This window comes from Mytilus edulis, chromosome 2, assembly GCF_963676685.1.
Source record: "Mytilus edulis chromosome 2, xbMytEdul2.2, whole genome shotgun sequence".
Lineage (NCBI taxonomy): Eukaryota > Metazoa > Mollusca > Bivalvia > Mytilida > Mytilidae > Mytilus > Mytilus edulis.
Genome location: NC_092345.1, coordinates 89,404,145 through 89,414,291, shown reverse-complemented (window position 1 = coordinate 89,414,291; position 10,147 = coordinate 89,404,145).

Sequence of the window (10,147 nt, the reverse complement as noted above, 5' to 3'; positions counted from 1 at the left end):
GAATTTGATGCGACTGTCATACAAGTGAGAGATTTAGCGCTATAAAACCAGGTTGATTCAACAATTTTCTACATTTGAAAATGCCTGTACAAAGTCAGGAATATGACAGTTCTTGTCCATTTGTTTGATGTGTTTTGTCATTTGAACAGGGACTTTCCGTTTTGAATTTTCCTCGGAGTTCAGTATTTTTGTGATTTTACTTTTTACTCAAATGATTATTATTATTGTACGACTCTTGTTCCTTCCAAAAGATTTGGTATTTCAAGATTTGGTTCCTATGTAAGATAATATAAATTGTTGAATGAAATAATAATACCATAAACCATAATGTATAGATGAAAGGCAACAGTAGTTTATCGCATCTTTGCTAGCCAAGGGTTACGATCCACTCCCCTCCGGAGTTGGTCATAACCCTAGGCTAGCGGAGATGAGTTTACCGATGCTTTTATCTAAGAAGATACACATCACAGTTACAAACTATCATGTGATAAAATGTGACATATTGGAATATGACACAACTATTAAATCTAAAGGTCAGACGTCTATTCTGATATGTCAACGCCATACCATGGGACCGAGCGTATGTTACAGCAGGCATAAGACAAAAAGAAAGCGACAATTGGAAAGTTGAAATAACCACGTTTGTCATAGGTGTCATATTGACGATATCAATATATGAAGAAAAATATAACGAAACTTCCGATCTCAAAATCAAACTGGAGAACTTTCAATGAGCAAGATGTTTTTTTCTTCTTTGTTTTTTTGGGGGGGAGGGGGGGTCTTCGAAAAGTCGGCATAAAAATTTCCATGCAAGATGGTAAATAGAAGTGCACCACCAGTACCAATTTTAATATCGAATGTATTTACAAATATCAATACACTTGCTACAATATTATTTTCATATACAACAAAACCAGTTATTTGATTATATCATCATCATAGGTGTGGCTCTTTTCAAAGTATATTATATTTATCATGATCTAAAAAGATAGAAAAAAATTGATTAGCACCTCGAGTTGGATGTACTTCAGAAAAATATTCCTGGAAGCTTTATTTAACTGTAAAAATAATGGTAGTTAATACGTTAAACAGTTATGTAATGGGAAATCTTGATTGTAGTGCTCCTGGGGAGAGGAGACCGATGTGAGATTTTATAGAGTCTCCTCTGACGAAAATGAAGAAGAAAAATAATGAATTCCATATTTCCAAGTTCTTGTTATTTCGGACTACAATTGATCGTAATTAAATCGATTATAATGTAAAAAAAACAACAAGTGTAATCATGTTTATTTTAAGATTACTTCATATTACATTCATATGATTACATGTTGACTACGAACTGTGTATATGAAAAATGATCAAACTATCATTCACTATGATTGATGTTATTTTCTATAAAGTTTAGTAATTTGGGCATGTAGAGTAAAATTTGGGATTTGTTTTATTAACATTTACCTTAATGAATAAACCTTTCAAAACCTCATGCGTGCTTGGTACCAAGTTTTTTTTAATAGATTCCATTCTGAAAATTAAATCAGTTCATGACAGCTTAAATTATATCCGTACTTGGTATCCTGAAACATAAAACAACCCGTGATTTTATTGCTTGTTCTAATTTGATATTATATAAAGTTTCATGACAGTTACAACAAAACAAGCAAAATAAGATTGTAATTTAATTTAAAGACCAGACCACAAATATACAAGATCATAAACGTTTCAAGGTAATAAAACATTTCAAAGTCTAATTTGTAGAACATCAATCTTGAAAGGAGTAGGTCCGGTAAGGACCGATTTTGGCCACAAATTTCAGGTTCTTCTGACGAAAGATTTTGACCACTTTTTAAACACTTAAGTATCTATTTTATTTGAATCCATTAGTTTATATGAAAGATTTTAACAGATTTAGTCATTAAAAACGATCCGATTCAAACTCAAATATGAAAAATCTACCAAATCATGCCGAAGAATGTCACTTTTCAGATGGTTTTTGGTAAAAATGGAAGTGGCCGCATCCGTGTTCATCCTCAACCTTTATATATGTTATGTATTATCATAAAATACAACTTACTTTTCAATATTAAGGATGAACACGAATGCGGCCCCTTTCGTTTTACACGAAAACCGTCCAAAATTTAACTAAAATGGTAGAATTATGAGGATTTCAGTCATTTAGCATAAAATTGAGAAAGGAAATGGTGAATATGTCAAAGCGACAACCACCCGACCATACAGCAAACAACAGCCGAAGGCAACCAATGGGTCTTCAATGTAGCGAGAATTCCCGCACCCGTAGGTGTCCTTCAGCTGGCCCCTAAAATATGCATAATAGTACAGTGATAATGGACGTCATACTAAACTCCGAATTATACACAAGAAACTAAAATTTAAAATCATACAAGACTAACAAAGGCCAGAGGCTCCTGACTTGGGACAGGCGCAAAATTGCGGCGGGGTTAAACATGTTTATGAGATCTCAACCCTCCCCCTATACCTCTAGTCAATGTAGAAAAGTAAAAGAATAACAATACGCACATTAAAATTCAGTTCAAGAGAAGTCCGAGTCTGATGTCAAAAGATGTAACAAAAGAAAATAAATAAAATGACAATAATACATAAATAACAACAGACTACTAGCAGTTAACTGACATGCCAGCTCCAGACCTCAATTAAACTGATTGAAAGATTATGTCTTCATCATATGAATATCAGGTACAATCCCTCCCGTTAGGGGTTTAGTATCATACTATCATAAAATATATGAGAAGAACATAACCCGTGTCATGCCAACAACTGTTTTTTTTAAGAAGTAAATGTGTTTAGTTCCGATGCAAAGACCCTATCAGTGAATCAATGTTAAAGCCAAAATATGCAATCTTTAATGACCTGACAACAGTATCGTAACTATATCCCCTTTTAATAAGTCTATTTAAAGGTTTTGTTAGTTTCTGAGGAGAATACTGACATTTTTGTGCTTTATAAAGAATATTTCCATAAAATTTTGGATGTGAAATACCTGAACGTATAAGATGTCTGCATGTTGAGTTATATTTACGAATTATTTCCTTATACCGGTGATAAAATTTAGTAAATGTTTTGACCAGTTTGTGATATCGAAAACCCTGGTGTAATAATTTTTCAGTAATACATAAATTTCTCTCGCTAAAATCTAATACATTGTTACATACACGAGCGAATCGTACAAGTTGAGATATATAAACACCATAAGATGGTGACAAGGGAACGTCACCATCTAAAAATGGATAATTAACAATAGGAAATGAAAAATCATCTCTTTTATCATAAATTTTTGTATTAAGCTTCCCGTTTATGATATAGATATCAAGATCGAGGAAAGGGCAGTGGTCATTGTTATCATTAGCTTTATTTAAAGTAAGTTCTACAGGATAAATTTCTTTAGTATACATACTGAAGTCGTCATTATTTAGAGCCAATATATCATCCAAATATCTAAAAGTATTGTTAAATTTTTGTATCAAATGTTGTTTTGATGGGTCTTTGCTAATTTTAGTCATAAATTGTAACTCATAACAATACAAAAACAGGTCCGCAATAAGTGGTGCACAGTTAGTCCCCATTGGAATTCCAATAACTTGACGATATACGGAATCTCCAAAGCGAACAAAAATGTTATCAAGTAAAAATTCAAGTGCATAAATAGTATCAAAGCATGTCCAATTGACATAGTTCTTTTGTTTATTGCTACTAAAAAATGATCTAAAAGAGTTTGAACATATGTACTCGCATTCCGACTTTTTAAATGCCCAGTTAATTAGGGATGTGAATTTTTTCTTAATAAGAATATGAGGCAAAGTGGTATATAGGGTAGAAAAATCAAAACTTTGAACAGATTCAAAATCACCAATATATGCATGCAATTTATCAAGTACTTCCAACGAGTTTTTGACACTCCAAAAGTAATTAATTCCACTATTTTCAAAGGCCTTATTTGAACAATTTATTATCAGGTTTTTTATTGTACCAAGTGTACTAGTAAGTAAAACAGACAATTTAGTAGTTGAACAATGGCTGGAAGATGAAATAAATCTATATTTGTAAGGTTTTTTGTGCAGCTTCGGAAGCCAGTACATAGTTGGGACTTTCATTGTGTTTGGTTCTGCTTGTAAAGAAGTAGCTAAAAGTTTATGTTTGTTACAGATGTCGTTTTCTGAAAATGAAGTCAGTTGGAATGTTGGTGAATTCGTGATTTCCTTTTGCAGAACCTCTATATAAAATTTACGTCAAACAATAATGATATTATTAGCAGCTTTATCAGCCGGGACAAAAACAAATTCCTTGGCTAGTTCTGTTAGTTTATTTTTGATACGCGAAATAGGGTTTTTATAGTTTTTGTTGAGGGTAAAATGTTCTTTAAAATGTTGTATTCGAATATCAACTATCTTCATTACTGAATTAATAAAAGAGTCCAAAGATTTTTTGTCAGCTTTTTCCCGTTTTACCCATTTCAAACAGTAGGCGCGGAGTGAGTCGTTGATGATATTACGACACTCATTCCAGTTAATAGTTGACGGGGGACGATATTTAGGTCCTTTACTGAGGAATGATTTTAACTCTCGGTCGCGAACGATGTTAAGGTCTCCTGTTATAACATGGGAAATTGGTCCATAGGTGTATTCTGAATTACTGCAATTACACGACATAGGTGTATTTTCAGTGATATTTACATCTTTACACAATTGGCTATAATTAAACACATATTTTCGGGTAGATTTCTTGTAAATATAACAAATGAGAGGGAGTTCAGTATTATCAAAATATCCAGGAATTTGGTCTTTAACAGAATGGTCGTTAAAAATACCGGCAATATTTACAAAATCAAAACCTTTATTGACATACTTTATTTTAATAAAATGTTTTTTATGATCTTCAGGTCGATCAATTTTTGGAAACAGTTTAGAATAACAATATGCCATTATAATTTGGACAATTTCATACTTAGGACTGTAATATGAAATTGTGTTGCAATCCTCTAAAATTTTATTTAATTTATTTATAGGTAAAGAACAAAGCTTGGTTAACAGATAATGTCTGCCGTTGTTTTTTGAAATGGAAATTAGGTCCGAAATATTTGTATGGTTGGTCCGAAATTTTCTTTGATTGCGATTTTTTCTGCGTCCATGAGAACGATTTTTACGAACAGTTTTAGAAACTATATCCAAAATGTTAACAGAATCGGTTCTTGATATATTGCCAATTCCCATGATATTATCATTAAGACCGAGAGGGTAGACTGTCTGTAATTTTTTAATCCAATTTAATTCATTTATTTTTCGTGATCGTACAAACTTGGAATGAGATTCACCAGGCTGCTTATTTACTACTTCTAAAGGTTGAACTGTTAAATATTTAATAGGATGACTGTGCTTCTTAAGATGTTGATAAATGATACTTTTGAATTTATTGGGTCTTTTAAAACGATACAGGTGTTCTTGCGTGCGTTTAGATAAATATCGCCCAGTTTCACCTACGTACTGAATACCGCATCCCGGTTTGTTTCATGTGAGTAAATAAATAATACTGTTTGTTTTTCAAGTAATATCAGTTTCAAAATTTAGAGAAAATGTGCGACCATTAAATGTGGACCTTACTGTATTGTTGGTGGAAAGACGGGGACACGTAAGTCATTTTTTGGCATGACACTTATCGATAGAAGGGTAACCACGATTTTTATTGTTAAAAACGTTAGCTATAGTAGTATTTTTAGATAAGCGATTCTGAAGATTGAGACGTGTAGATACCCTTTGAACGAGTTTAGTATTTAATATTTTTCCATTTCTAAGCTTCATATTTGTTTTTTGGTATGTAGATTTATTACAAAGGAGCAAAGACTGGCGTCCAGAATATGAACCATCACACAGTAGATTAAATTGTGTAAAAATGATAAAACTGTTCGGCTCAAGACGTCAAATGCTTATTGTCATAAGTTACCCGACAAATTTAAAAAAAAGAAAGGGTATATCAAGGTAGCGACTGACGTCTGACTAAATAGATGAATGGGGCTGAATATTAAAATACTACTTTTTGATAGATATTCCTAAAGTAATGAACATAGAGAAGTTCTCGCTCGGACACACACTCCATAATCTAGTATAATATAAGAGCATAAACCTTAAGCACGGGGAGGCACTCTACTGTCTCCACACGGCACTAAAGACAAACTCTGTAAAAAATAAAATTGAGAAAGGAAATGGTGAATATGTCAAAGCGACAACCACCCGACCATACAGCAAACAACAGCCGAAGGCAACCAATGGGTCTTCAATGTAGCGAGAATTCCCGCACCCGTAGGTGTCCTTCAGCTGGCCCCTAAAATATGCATAATAGTACAGTGATAATGGACGTCATACTAAACTCCGAATTATACACAAGAAACTAAAATTTAAAATCATACAAGACTAACAAAGGCCAGAGGCTCCTGACTTGGGACAGGCGCAAAATTGCGGCGGGGTTAAACATGTTTATGAGATCTCAACCCTCCCCCTATACCTCTAGTCAATGTAGAAAAGTAAAAGAATAACAATACGCACATTAAAATTCAGTTCAAGAGAAGTCCGAGTCTGATGTCAAAAGATGTAACAAAAGAAAATAAATAAAATGACAATAATACATAAATAACAACAGACTACTAGCAGTTAACTGACATGCCAGCTCCAGACCTCAATTAAACTGATTGAAAGATTATGTCTTCATCATATGAATATCAGGTACAATCCCTCCCGTTAGGGGTTTAGTATCATACTATCATAAAATATATGAGAAGAACATAACCCGTGTCATGCCAACAACTGTATTTTTTTTAGAAGTAAATGTGTTTAGTTCCGATGCAAAGACCCTATCAGTGAATCAATGTTAAAGCCAAAATATGCAATCTTTAATGACCTGACAACAGTATCGTAACTATATCCCCTTTTAATAAGTCTATTTAAAGGTTTTGTTAGTTTCTGAGGAGAATACTGACATTTTTGTGCTTTATAAAGAATATTTCCATAAAATTTTGGATGTGAAATACCTGAACGTATAAGATGTCTGCATGTTGAGTTATATTTACGAATTATTTCCTTATACCGGTGATAAAATTTAGTAAATGTTTTGACCAGTTTGTGATATCGAAAACCCTGGTGTAATAATTTTTCAGTAATACATAAATTTCTCTCGCTAAAATCTAATGTTGATAACTATTTACACCACTGGGTCGATGCTACTGCTGGTGGACGTGTCGTCCCCGAGGGTATCACCAGCCCAGTAGTCAACACTTCGGTGTTGACATGAATATCAATAATGTGGTCAATTTTATAAATTTCCTGTTTACAAAACTTTGATTTTTCTCGAAAAACTGAGGATTTTCTTATCCCAGGCATAGATTACCTTAGCCGTATTTGGCACAGTTTTTGGATTTTTTTTTATCCTCAATGCTCTTCAACTTTGTACTTTTTAAATATTTTGATATGAGCGTCACTGATGAGTCTTGTGTAAATGAAACGCGCATCTGGCGTACTAATTTATCCTGGTACCTTTGAAAACTATTGGTATAGGAATATTCTTATGTAAAAAGTGGTGGATTAAACCTGGTTTTATAGCTAGGTAAACTTGTTTACGTGTTGCTAAAATCTACACCCAAATATTTAAATGATTAGAAAATTCTATATATTACTATGACAATTCTTAATATTTCCGTCAGAAAACACCCATTCATATTTAAAAAAAAAAGTGTTTTGTTTTATTCGTGTTAAAACACCAATCTTGACAAAATAGGTTAAAAGTGTCAAGCTGCAATTGGAGACTTGTTTTGAATTTGACAATATACCTATGCACTTGCCATAGAGCAAACATTGAAATGTCACAATGAGCACAACTCCATCTCAAAAGAAACTAGAATATTGGAAAGATGCGTCTGCAATGCTATGCAATATCATCTGAATACAATGTTGGTAAACGATCAATGAACATGTGTCTATAGGATAATTGAAACTACATGTATGTGATACACTTATGTTATAAATATATTGATATGATTATAATTGAGATTATAATGCAAGTTTGAGCTTTCTAAAGAGCTATCAACTGCTTCGCTCTATCATAATTAAAAAATCTTCTCCTCTGAAGCTATTGTGCCTAATACTTCTTCACTTTAAATGAATGCTCCTTTAGGAATCTAGTTTATGAATTATCTATCAACAAACATGGCCGCCATGGCTAAAAATAGAACATAAGAGTGAAATGAAGTATTTGGCTTATATCTCAGAAACTAAAGCATTTAAAGCAAATCTGACATCGAGTTAAAACTTTCAAAAGGTCTATCAGCCCTGAAATTTTCAGACAAACCGAACAAGTCACTGTTGGGTTGCTGACACTAAATTGGTTATTTTAAGGAACTTTTGCAGTTTTTGGTTATTATCTTGATTATTATTGAAGATAAAGATAAACTGTAAACAGCAAAAATGGTCGGCAAAGTAAGATTACAAAAATGTGTAATGACCAAAATTGTCAATTGACCCCTTAAGTAGTTAATGTCCTTTAAAGACTATTTTACACAAGTTGTTTATGTTTTTTTTACTTTAAAAGTCTTCTCGAATGAATTTATTATAATTTTTCTATTTTATTTCCTTGTTCGTCAAGAAACAGAGACATTATGGCTAAAATCGATCATATGGGTAAAATGGATTTATTTGCTTTTGAGGAAAATATGACAGATACAATGAACATTTAAATGGCATTTTTAAGTCAATCATTACTATATTTTGAAAAGCAAAAAAAACATTGATGAAAGATGTAAGCAAACAAATAACAGGTGAGCGATTCATGCTCTTGAGAGCCTCTTGTAAGATTGAAATCCCTCTCATTAATGAATTATTCATCACTCATCAGATCTTGCGTTTATCCGAGTATACAATACTCATTACCTGGTACTTTTGATAACTATTTACATCGATTTTCTATTAAAAAACGGTTTGCCACATTATTCACTTTATTGACGAAATTTAAAATTCGATTTTTTTATCAATCAGCCAAAACTATTTGTGTAAATAAACGATATAGATTTTACGAGAAAATTCTTATGTGATTTTAATAGTTGAAAACATACTTTTGATAATAAATTTACCAATTAAATTAGGCATTAAATGGACAATTAGTGTGTATATATTGAATTCACTCCTGCGAATATGTCATTTGACATTATATTTACATTTGATTGTTCAAATTTAATCGTTGTTGGTAAATGGAGACGACTTACATAGGATATGCCCGTTGCCAAATCCAATTAGATTTATTTTATGTTTTATATAGTTGAATAGCTTAATTTTGAGATAAAACACCAGTATAATAAGGCTTTTCTTTTAAAGGAAACTCCATTATATTCTAAAAACCATCGAAAATGTACTGCTATTGAATTATTGTCTTCCCGTACTTTGATTCGCCGACAACTTTTCTGTATATGCAGTAACCTTAACATGACACGTTTGATAATCCAACAGTGCAAGTGCGAAGGGGAAAATTCACGACGAAAACAAAACGTAAACCATCATTAAAGGAAAACAGTTTTAACCGAATCTGAAAGAATTCTTTATTATAAGACACGAACTCATTTTTCAACAGATATGACATAGTTAAATAAACAAATGGAAAAACATGGAAAAAATAAAAACAAACAAAACATAGCTATGTCATCTCATTTATTTTTCGAGTGATCCATGTGTGTCTGTGAATTTTTGGTCAAGGTCACAATTCGGAAAACTTAGAAAACAAAAACCCAAATTATCAGATTGCCAATGTCTAAAAATTATTTTTTTTTGTCGATCAAACGTTATGCATTTAGAATGAACAATAATTCAAATAACTGAGTTCAGTATATGTGCATGCATTGAAATAATTTCGTTTACATTGTGCATGCATTTGTTCAAAAAATTTCCTTAACATATGTACATGCCTTGATTCAATAATTTCCTTTAGCAAATGTGCATGCATCAGTTTGATAATTTCCTTAACATTAAATACACCACAAATTCGTTTCATATGACTTTAAGCACGTTAATATTGTGCGTTAAGTCGTAAAAATACAGACATATCATGACGACTAACAGTATCACCTCTGTCTGACATTAAATAT